We start from the raw sequence: 12,792 nt of genomic DNA on the forward strand, positions 1-12,792 counted from the left end.
CCATGCACCACTACAGACAAGGGGCCGAATGGCTTGGCAGCAGTTCTGCAGAAAAGGACCTAGGGGTTACAGTGAACGAGAAGCTGGATATGAGTCAACAGTGTGCCCTTGTTGCCAAGAAGGCCAATGGGGTGGGGAGAGACAGAAAAATAGTTCCGGTCAAAACAAATCCAGATATTTCAGCGACTCAAAAAAATCTGTGTTTGGGTAGAATTAAACAAGGTGATGGGGGAAGAGGAGGAAGTGGCCTCCTGTCATAAATATAAAGGGAAGGATAAACACCTTTAAATCCCTCCTGGCCAGAGGAAAAACCATTTCACCTGTAAAGGGTTAAGAAGCTAGTATAGCTTCGCTGGCACCTGACTAAAATGACCAACGAGGAGACAAGATACTTTCAAAGCTGGCAGGGGGGGAGGAGAAACAACGGGTTCTCTCTGTCTGTGTGTTGCCTTTGCTGGGACCAGAACAGGAATGCAGGTCAGAACTCCTGTAAAGGGTTAATAAGCAATCTAGTTAGATATGCGTTAGATTCTGTTTTGTTTAAATGGCTGATAAAATAAGTTGTGCTGAATGGAATGTATATTCCTGTTTTTGTGTCTTTTTGTAACTTAAGGTTTTGCCGAGAGGGATTCTCTATGTTTTGAATCTGATTATCATAGAATCATAGAATCATAGATTATCAGGGTTGGAAGGTCATCTAGTCCAACCCCCTGCTCAAAGCAGGACCAATCCCCAACTAAATCATCCCAGCCAGGGCTTTGTCAAGCCTGACCTTAAAAACTTCTAAGGAAGGAGATTCCACAACCTCCCTAGGTAACGCATTCCAGTGTTTCACCACTCTCCTAGTGAAAAAGTTTTTCCTAATATCCAACCTAAACCTCCCCCACTGCAACTTGAGACCATTACTCCTTGTTCTATCATCTGCTACCACTGAGAACAGTCTAGATCCATCCTCTTTGGAACCCCCTTTCAGTTAGTTGAAAGCAGCTATCAAATCCCCCCTCACTCTTCTCTTCTGCAGACTAAACAAGCCCAGTTCTCTCAGCCTCTCCTCATAGGTCATGTGTTCCAGTCCCCTAATCATTTTTGTTGCCCTCTGCTGGACATTTTCCAATTTTTCCTCATCCTTCTTGTAGTGTGGGGCCCAAAACTGGACACAGTACTCCAGATGAGGCCCCACCAATGTCGAATAGAGGGGAACGATCACATCCCTCGATCTGCTGGCAATGCCCCTACTTATACATCCCAAAATGCCATTGGCCTTCTTGGCAACAAGGGCACACTGTTGACTCATATCCAGCTTCTCGTCCACTGTAACCCCTAGGTCCTTTTCTGCAGAACTGCTGCCTAGCCATTCAGTCCCTAGTCTGTAGCGGTGCATGGGATTCTTCCGTTCTAAGTGCAGGACTCTTCACTTGTCCTTGTTGAACCTCATCAGATTTCTTTTGGCCCAATCCTCTAATTTGTCTAGGCCCCCTGTATCCTATCCCTACCCTCCAGCATATCTACCTCTCCTCCCAGTTTAGTGTCAACACCTGTGTCAATTTTGGTTGATCATCTGATGGAAAAATAAATTTGGGTAAAGGATTGTTTGAGGGATAACCGTATGTTAGGGGAATCCTTTTTACTTGGCACATTGCAATGCATTTTGCATTTACAGGGCTCTCTTTGTAGCAGAGCCTGCCAAATTTGATAAATTCTCTTGTAGCATATAAAAACTAGACTTCCAAAAACAGAAGATAAAAAGTGTACTTGGCAATATATTGCTTGAATTATATTTTTGTATTGGACTTTTAATTTTCTACTAAACTTTAGTTTTACATTAAAAATAAAACCATAGCAATTGGGAAGAATACTTAGTTCCCCTAGCAGCAGTGATGTGTTGAAAAAGGGCTAAGGTTTCTCAGCCAGAAAAAGAAATCAACACAAAATATTGGAAACAAAAGGTTTAGCTAGAAAAACAAAAGAAAAGTACATGTTTGTGATATTATTAGAGTTGTGCCAAAAAGAAGCCATTTTCTGAACTCATTTTTGGGCTGCTGGGATTTAAACTGATCTGAGAGATTTTGATTTGTAATCTGAACAGATCCATTAGAGCCTACCTTTGAAGGCTGATTCCCCACTCTGGCACTTCGAGTGCAGAAGGTGGGGGCCTGCAAGGATTCTAAAAATTAATACTGGCCACTCCAGGCTGGTATTAAACTCCCAAGGTTACAGCATCTCTCTGATCTTGGATGGGTAGATGCTGCAACCACCCATATGCAAAAAAACCCTTTGAACCCAGGAGGGCGCACTTGGGAATCCCTCCCTGTGGGGTACCCTCAAGCCTTTTCAGCCTCACTCCAGGAAAGAGCTGAGAAAGAAAACAAAGGAAATCAGCCATTGCCACCAGCTAATTATGCAACATATGCACCATCCTCTTAGGACACAAAAACGATCCTGTTCTTAAAAAAGGTAAATTTTATTAAAAACAAAAAGAAATAAAATACATCTGGAACTTAGGCTATTGCTAGATTTAAATTGAGAAAATATAATAATTAAGTATTAAGAATGGTTTTCTGGAGGTCCCGCTTAGTGGTTACAAGCAAAACAAAAGCATTTGCGGGTTAGCACAGAGGAGTGCACAAGCCATGAAAAGATAAAAGTAATAAATCTAATCGTGTCTTCCTAGACATTTCCTGATCTACTTACATATCTGGGGGTTTCAAATAAGTAGTTTCTAGGTATGATCTGGTGATTTTCATACTTGCCCCACAGCTTTTACAGCATAGATCCAGCCTTGTCTCTGCTCTGTCCCTTCTCTCTGGAGAATAACAACAGACAGAGAAAGGGAAAGTTTTTTCCCAATTTTAAAAAGTTCTAGCCCTCCCATTGGCTCTCATGGTCAGGTGTCCACTCCTTTTCTTTTACCTATGGGCTTTTTTAACCCTTTACAGGTGAACCAAGTAGAGAACAGCTGCTAACAGTGATTTTGTAGCTAACTGGCTGGCTGGGTGTCCATAAAACAGAGCTACTCCCCACCAACCCCCCCTTCACTTATCACACTCCCAAACAACCTAACATTCTTCCACAGGGTACCTGGAGACCATCCTTTACTCACACATCAGCAGGCCTGTTCCACTTTATCAGGACTTTACTGAGGGATGGGTTGCTAGCCTTTAACCTCTGTCCCTTCTGTCATTGTTAGGGTGCTTATTCCTTCACCCACTTACTTCCCTGGTCCTTCTTGCATGAACAGAGAACAACAATACCTGAAGTCCAAAAGTGCAAACAATTTGATGTTTATTGGGGTGAACTTCCAGCAAGCATGATTCCAATTTCCTTCCTTAGTGTCCCCCTTCCCAGCTCTGACACCACAGAGCCTTACACCTGTGTCCCTGTTCCCATTCCTGCCCTTAGCCAAACATGATTCTAATTTCCCCACCCCATTCCCTGTTCCCATTTCCGCCTTTAGCAAAACATGATTCCAATTTCCCCACTCCCATTCCCTGTTCCCATTCCTACCCCCCTCCCCCACCCTTCCTGATTGACTGCAGACTATATAGTAAAACTTGAGTTCTGCTTAGCTATACCTTAACCAATCATTTTCCTGAAATTTAACTAACCAATCCTAACATATTGTAACATGATTATTTAACCAATTATATCCCACCACCTTAACTAGTTTACACCCAGCAAAATTAATTATACAGCAGATAGAAACAATCGCAGAACCAGACAGAGATTATACAGACAAACAATAGCAAAGTGGGAACTATAATGACAAAACAATACAGAAGTGAGGATTTCACATCCCAGCTATTGATAAGTGAGTTCTTGCCAGACAGGATGCTATCAAACTAAGTTTCCTTTTACATCTTCTAGGCACTTCCCTTTCTCTGGAGGCATTAGGCATTATCAGGACAGGACTGTATTCTTAACAGCCCAATAGCACCTTATTTCAATGTGACTAGTTTGGAATGTGAGGAGGTGACCGGATGCTTCCCAGCTTATGGCTGCCTCTGTTGCTTAGCCAAAGGCCTTAGCCTAAGAACAGGGCCTCAGACTGTCAAAGTAAGAGAAGGATCTTACACTGGCAGACAGTGATTTTGATTCTTTCTTTTATACCTCTAACTAGCCAAGTGATAAAGAATACACCTAAATTCTTAGAGTATAGGCCTTTAAAGACAGTCCTGAATATCTATATCCTAACACTCCACCTCTTTTTTTTCTTTTTCTTTTGGGATCCTCCTGCCCAGGTATCCCTGGAAAAGCATAGGACATATAGTGACACATTTCCTGATAGGGCCAGGCATCAAGGTGGAAGGTGTCGATATTCCATTTGTCCCACTGCCCCTTGTGTCGTATAGTGCCCTGCACCTTCTCTCGTACGGGCATACCACACCTATTCCAATTAGTGTTCCAGACTTCCCATTATAGTGGGCCCGAGAAGGTTGGATCTGGGTTGTCTAGTACACTGTAGGGTTTGGAGGGATTACTACATTACTTATAGGTTATCTCCATATGCAACGTAACACAAGTACAGTTAACAATACAAAATCCACAGCAACACCGAGTCCTGACCACTGCAGTATGGTCCAACATTCGAGACACCCCCAAAACACTGCCTCTCCTCCTTCGACTGGGTCACAATCTTATGTGTCCAGTTGCTGGCGGTTGCAACAAGCTGCCCCTGCAGATTTTGCTTGCTTTTGTCCATATTATAAGTCCATTTGAATGTTCACAGAGAAATGGGATATTGACCAAACCAGCTTGACCACTTGGTATGGAATCAGGCAGTATGCCCTGGTTTGATTATTCACAGCAATAAGATTCACAGATCCATTTGTGCACCAAAGTCCAGATAGCAGCATGTAGACGTGTGTAGTTTGGTTATGGGCTGGGGTAATTGTGCCCACAGTAATATGTACATTCCCAGCCAAACACTGTACACCCAATTGTCCACCCCTTGCATAGGCCATTGATCCTGCTCCTCCATAGTCATAGGAGAGGGGCACATCCAAACATCTTCTGTTAATTTACACTATTTTACACACCCCTCCATTGATTCCCAGTGAGCTCCTACCCTTCTCATTATTTCCATAGGGCTTGTGGGGACCACCTTAGCTGCCATTCCATTTCCAGGTACCACGGTAGCTATTACACAGGTGCTGGCCTCCTAGTTGAGCATTTTGCATTCCCATACACATCTTCCCCCCCAAGGTCAGCCTTTTGAAGCCATCCCCCACCCATGTCATGAGGTTTTCTGTTCATTAAAACACAGCAATGCTAGCAACAAGACAAACACCACAGACAAACACAAAACACAGATCCATGGTATTCTGAGTTATTCTTCTGCTGGCGCCAGCTTGCTTGTAGAGTGTCTGAAAAACAAAAGAAACAATTTCCACCCCCCTGGTGGGGACAGATTATTGCTTAATAATAGTAATAATAAAATCACTTTCTTTTACAAATTTCCTTGCTAATTGCAGGAAAAACAGAAGAATTACCTCCAGGCTGTCCTTATTTTGTTCTATAGTCAGTCTAATGAATTACCCCACTTACTGGTCATTTATGAAATTCATGAGGTGGTGTACCTAGGTTTCCCCTCTTGTACAACAGACCAAGTTTGCAATAGCTTCTCTGCTGTACCAAGCATTAAGTTTATTCTCAGGTAATAGCTGAGAGACAGCTTCAGATTTTAGCACTGTACACACACACCCCTTAGGGTTAACTTGTCCCCCTTATTTTCAGGCTTGACTTGTTTTTTTCACCTCCCTTTCCTGGAGGGCCACAATCTGAGTCTTCTAGTAGCTTGTTTGCTGACCAGATGTATTCATTATTTGCAGCTTCTTTGTGCCCATCAGCTAGGTAATTTGCATTTACACACAGAGGCTTACTAGCTTGCTTTTGGATCCAAAGCTGTTAGCAGCTCAGAGACTGTCTTAAAAGGGAAACATTCCACTTCCACTAGAGTTCTGATTACTTCCCACTTTCATCTCCTGCTCCAAAACACACACAGATCTGAAAAAGAAAGCACAACCTATTGTGGCCCCTTTTGAAGCCCAAATAGGATTTTAATGAAGTACCATGTTTTATTTGCTTTTTTTTTTTTACCCCTTCTCGAATATACACTGCACATGTCCTGGGAAAATGCACATTCCTTCCATGTAGTTTAACCTCCGTTACATTATATTCGCCATATTAATTTTACACAAGGTGTAACTGCCTCCCCCATGCCCACAGAGTTTTCATGCACAACCACCAAAGCAACACTCTGATCCCCCAGAGCCACCCCAAGGCTCAGTGTTCCCATCATTCCTCCCCTTTTCCTTTTCTTTATACCTGCAAACAATTAAGAAATTTGGAGAGGACCATTTGGTTAATCCAATAACCCTTGAACAGAATCAAAATCTTCAGAAAAAATGCTGCAGAGAAGCTTCAAGCAATAGATGAGCATGCCATCTGATGTCACTACTGTTCTCTCTGCAGTGAAGGGGTGGCCCTGTCTCATACGAAAGGAAACTCTGAATGGCAAGTCTGAGTAGACCAGCCAGCCCCATTTGGGCTCTTGGAGAATCAGACTTTACGCAGTTAAAGTACTAGCTCAAGAGCAAGAGTTTTCATGCCCTGCCCCTGCTATTTGGCCACTTTCTGTGCCCTGAGGGTGCAAGGAGATAATCAGTGTAAAGGTAATTAGGACTTCCCTTTCAAGAGATGAAAAGTAAATTAGAAGCTCTGGGGCTGTGGAGGGGTGAGGCATCTTGAGGGCCTGTAGATGGATCCCAGTGGTGTGGGATGAGGATTGTAGGGGACATGTGGTTAGACATGTGGTAAAGAGTGGATGTGTGTTGCTGGCCCACCCACAAAACCTGTTCCTGGCTAGTTCTGGCATTGATGTCTCAAAGAACTATTAACAGACAAAACAATTACTCTGACTTTGATTAGGAGCTGAAAAAGCAGGTAAGGTCTTGATGAAACTATGCAGACTGCATTTCCTCACCACTAAAACATCTTCACTTTTCTGTGAAGAATGGACTGGAATAACTTTTCCTACACAGCTTTGACATATTTTACATTACCTTGATTGTGTCCACTGAGTGTAGCTTCTGCATGATGTAGTTTTTGAAAACTTAAGATGATTAAGATTTAAAAAGGCTCATAAAATTTAGGGTGATATGAGTTGAACTTGAACCATCAAAAAGCCTTATGTAAAACAGTCTATAGAGGAATTCATGTAGAAAACCCCCCTGAAACGTGAAAATTTGAGTTGAATTGCTGCAAATGGTACAAAGTTTAATAGCTTGAGGTGGTGTATGTTTTTTTAAAAAAAGGAATCTCTGCAATAATATTGCTGTTCCTGGAACCAGATTCGGTTGACCTGGTGCATGGAGAAGTGAAATGCATTTCCTTTGTATAAACTAATTGTCCAGTGCTGTAGAAGAATTCATCCCAAAGGAGGGAGGAAAGTAGTAACAGATTAGATGATGCCTCTGAGATACCAGATATTGGGCAGACAGACGTGGTTTATTTGATAGTCTTCAGACACATTCCTTGTTTATGAGTGGTGTTGTTCTAAGCCTGTTGTCCCCCATCTTACCTTTTCTATAACTATCTTTTATTAAAACAATAATGAAGTAACAGAATAAAAAGGGAATGATACACTGTATTATGTTTTCAGTAGAAAGGGAACATTATGTGCACTGAGTTTTAAATTAAATGCAATATGCATGCATTGTGATGATGGGGTTACCACTGCAAATAGAATGGTCATTCTTTTCTGAATATATAGTATAAATTGCTGTTTGAACAGAGCATGCCACTTTTCCATTTGACTCTGACCTTCTTTTGACTTCTGCAACTCTTGAGTGTAATATTCAGAGGTTATCACTTATGCGTAGGGGGAAGGAAAACAGAGTTTAATGGAGTCAGACTCTTTACTTGGAAAAATGTAAAATTTACCTGAAAACTCTTCTAATGATGCATATGAATGAGGTCAAATGAATGGATGTAGGGTTAGGTAACAATTACTATTATTCATTGGATGTACAGTAGTAAAGTAAAAAGTTTAATGTTAATAGCTTTTCATCTTTAGAAGCAGCAGAGCACAAGAACCTACTTATCATTAACCTTTATCTGCAAGTACAATTTACGGCTGGCTGTTTTTGTTTCTGTTAAACGGATGGAACAAATAAAATGTGTGAAAAATTTATTTTAAAGCAGGTAAACAATGAAGATATGTAGCAAGACAAGATAAAAACAAAGGGGGGAAAGCTATTCAGTGGTTAGGTAGGCTGCAACAAACTCTGAGATTTTGTTTAATTTTCAAGTTCTGGAATAATTCTATATTAAAACTTATATGAAATGAGGACCTGAAATGTAAAATAATCTTCAAGATTTATAAATAGGATAATAATGTTTAAAACATATAGTATTGACCTCATTTAAAGTACACTGCTATGCTTGAATGTATTACCATAAGCAACAAAGGTAACAGAAAATCAAAACATTAAATGTGTTAGTAAATATCAACACTTTTTGTTATTTCTGTATATTTGGTTCATTTATATATTAACAATTCCTTAGAATCTGTATCTTCAACAACAGTATGTCTTAATTCTAAGGCTCAGAACACTCGCCCTTGACTGAGTGTAACTATTCAGGAATTGTATCCATTATGCAGTATTTTATAATTCTTAGGTGCCCTCATGTCTATAAAACTCCAGATAGTCTTGGAAATGCTCTCCTTAACACACACACACTCAGCTTCCATAAGCATATATAGACTTGGGAAACTAATAAGGGATAATTGTTACAGCAGATGTTCTCTGTTGGAGAATCAATAAAGAAGAATGTGCGAGGTAAGAAGGACCACTGAGAGATGTTATCTTGAACAATTGTTAGTCCTCTCAGATGTAAATAATCATGCCTTTACACATAAACCAGGTAAACTGAGAACATATAGAAATGACATCAAAAGATATGTGTCTGGGAGAATATTCTTGGTAAAGGGATCTTCTTTGTTTCAAAACCCTACATAATGAAACTGGTATAGGAAATTTGTTGGGGGAATGGTAAATGCACTTACCTCCAGATACACTGAAGAACAAACAAAGAGCCAGCTCTTGTTCTGACAACAAAGGGTGGCAATGTATCTATTTCTTTCTGTATTCTATATAGTGTTGTACTAATCTCTAACTGATAACCTTTGATTAAATAATTCTAATTGGGCCAGTTATTTGACAATCTTGAGTCAACAACTCAGACATGCAACAAATGGTTATACTACCTTTTAAGATGTAAAAGGGATTCAGTATTTATCAGTCCTCATTCACTGGCTAGAGCATAAAACAACAGCACAATATACTTTTGTTTTAGCAATTGTAGAAAGCACTTAAATATAGGGGTCAGCTAAAAGGGAAAAGAAATTAAAAAAATAAATAAAGGGTAAAAACTAAGCCAATATTTTGTGCCTAAAACAGAAGATTTATCCTGGCCCTTTTATACTGCAAGGTAGCTAAATTTAATTATGCGGCATGAGATTGTTTCAGTTAATTGACTAAGGGCCTGATCTAGGGTCCATTGAATTCAATGGAGAGACTACCATTAGTTTTATGGTATTGCTTCCTAAATACTCAACAAATTGTCTAAAGGTGAATAAGCGAAAATGAGAGAATGCCAAGTGCCACTGATGAATGAGCTGCAACCAGATAATACTCTTCTAGGTCCTAGTCCTGGAAAGCACTGGACACCACAGGTGTGAGCTTCCTCTGGACCTCATGGGCGCTCAACCCCCCTTTCCACCCTCGGCCGCACCCCCAGCAACCCCCAATCCCTCCCCACCTCTTCCTGCCCCTGCTCTGCCCCAGTCCCCACCCCCACCCCACCCCTTTCACAAAGTCTCCACCCCCACCTGCCTCTTCTTGCCCCCGCTCCACCCCCGCTCCACCTCTTCAAGCCCAGTTCTGTCCCTCCCCCGAGCACACCCCCATCCAGGCTCCTTGCCCCCTCCCCGCAGCACCTCTGCATGCTGCAAAACAGCTGATCGCAGCAGGTAGGAGGCACTGGGAGGGAGGGGAAAGAGTTGATCAGCAGGGCTGCCAGCGAACTGGAGGCGCTGGGTCGCGAGGGGATGAGCTGGCTGCTGGTGGGGGCTTAGCACCCACTAATTCTTTTCTGTGGCTGCTCCAGGCCTGGAGCACCCATGGAGTCAGTGCCTATGCTGGTCACATCAATAGTCTAATTAATATTGTCCCTTGAATCGGGAAAATGACAGAGAGACGTTGAAGTAAATGAGCAGTTCTCCAACACCACTCTGTGAGAGAACTGGGAAAGACAGGATGGGGCCATTGTAGAACAATCAGACTAGCTCACCAGATAATTTAAGTGTGTGTCAGTAACACCTGCTGGACAAACATATCAAAGACTGCTAACAGAACTAATAAAGCAAATAGGGACACCTGTTATTTGACCAAGGATACTAAAGTTGTTTCTATATCATACCTAGACATGAAACAACAATATAGATGCAAGATGTCAGTAGAATCGAGCACAATCTTTACAGGTACTATCTAAAGCAAAGGCCTAACCACTAATTGTTTAAAGTTGGTGAGCATCCTCCCCTCCTGTAGAGAATCATCAACAATCCTTTCAATAATGGATATAAAATTTCACCACTGGCTTTCATCAGCTATGAAAGGCATGGATCCATCTCACAGAACTGTAGCCCATATCTTCCTCATCATATGAGGGACTTCTGTGCACAAACATCCTCAGTGCAGTTAAATGATTAGCACATTAAATTTGTGGGAACTTAGGCCCTGTGTTCTGATAGCCCTGGTTGCTGAGCAACCACAGAGTTATTTTGTTTAGGAGTTTACTTTGCTCTTGCCCTTTTGGAACTCTAGCTGTTTCAGTTGATTTTTGACACACAATAAAGAATTGGTAATGGCAATAAAGGTATTACGGACTGTTAACTTTAATTCAAAGTGCAATGTGAGTCTTGTGCCAGCTGATATGAAAGAACTGCAAGCATCTTTGTGTGATTTCTGCCGCCATCTGCCTTCTAATGTATAACTCCTGGAAATTTGACCTTAACTCTCAAGAGTTTATTTTTCCTACAAAATAAATAACATTGACATGCTTCCCATTATAGCTGTATTGTCTATGACAGGTCTGGCTGATGGTTTCTCTTTAAAAGCCTATGCATTACTGTGATATAGAGCCCATTTCTACTTGACAAGAATTTTACACTCAGTACACAATGCTTGATATTGTCATTAGGGCAACAATAAACTGCCACCCTTGAGATGGAGTTTCCTTTACTGCCAGGCTTTTTGTCCTTTTTATGATTGGACCCTAAAAGGCTACTGTTATCTTCTACTGTCTTTTTAAAAACTTTGTATCGCTTTTCCATATTTCTTTTGTTTGTTTTAGGCATCTACCATCCATCTTGCTTGTTGGAAGCTATCACTCTCCCCAGAATCAAACTGCTGGACTTCTTGTTCTCCCATTGTTTATAGTATGTTGTTGCTGTCACTAGATTTGGATGACTCATCCTTTCAATCAGCAGGATATATTCTGGGCTCCCTTATTCTGTACCTTTCTGTACTTGACAGGAATGACTCTGACCTTTCATACCCAAGAATGAATATGAAATCTTTCCCGTATGGGTGATACATAAGTTACTTTCATTGATTTGTAAATTCTTCTGTCATTTTTGCTTACTGATTCATCTCCAAGTAGGTTTGGGTTACACTGCTTTTAATGCTGGCACAGATTCTTTATTCCTTTAATGATTTATATGTGGAGGGGGCAGTAAATTGTCATTCAGCTTCCATGAACGATAGGGTGATGCATTCCCGCAGCAATACTATGCTCCTCTGTCTTATTAATTTCATGTAGAGAACTGTTTTTACCTTTAATTCTGTGTCAGAGCAATAGTGTGCTTGCTTGCTATTTCAGCTAAATTGCTTCAAGCATCTATCATTCTCTTTCCCCAAATACTATGATGTTTAACTCCTTTTATTGACAGGGAGTAAGAGACACCAATTTGTCAGAAGCAGCATGGCCTATGCAGAGTGCTCTGTAAATATAGCCTGACATTTTGACCTTTTGCTTCTGGATGAAACTGAGGGGTCTATTAAATCCTACTAATATTGCCCTGCCCCCAAAGAATAGTTACTGGTTTGCTCAGACTCTAATTCATGGCATTTTTGTTTTTAATAAGAAATTTAAAATCAGTCTTTTCCCACCTGCTTGAATGGAGAGCTGTTTTTAGCAATTACAGCATCCCAGTAACAGTGCAGATAGAAACACAGCCCTTTTTAATCTGACTTTTGCTATATTTGTACTCAGGACATTTGTTTAAGGGAGCAAAAACATCTTCACTTTAGGGAAGAGGGATTTGACTTATCTGACCGTGAATAAAATTTAAACCCAATAATCATGCTCTATAGAGGAAGAAGAGCTGCATTTTTTAATGTGCTCAGTGCAGCAACCATACTAAAGTGAAAGAAGTGAAATCAGACTAAGTGATATCATTATGCGTTATTTTGTTAATAATGTCAATAGTGTGAAAAATGATGGGAAAGTTAATTTAGTTACATAAACAAGTTTCCATTAGCAGAGGGTTGAACAAAAGGCTTGAGAGGATATTTTGGGGAGAAGTAGGACAAAACCTTATTTATTATTTATTACTGATTATTATTATTTTATAAAACAAGAATAAGAAACAATAACAAAGAAAACTGTTATACACTTGAGAGAAATTAGTGCAGCAAGCTAGTGAAATTCCATTATTTTACAATTGGA

The sequence above is a fragment of the Chelonia mydas genome, chromosome 1 (assembly GCF_015237465.2).
Source record: "Chelonia mydas isolate rCheMyd1 chromosome 1, rCheMyd1.pri.v2, whole genome shotgun sequence".
Taxonomy (NCBI): domain Eukaryota; kingdom Metazoa; phylum Chordata; order Testudines; family Cheloniidae; genus Chelonia; species Chelonia mydas.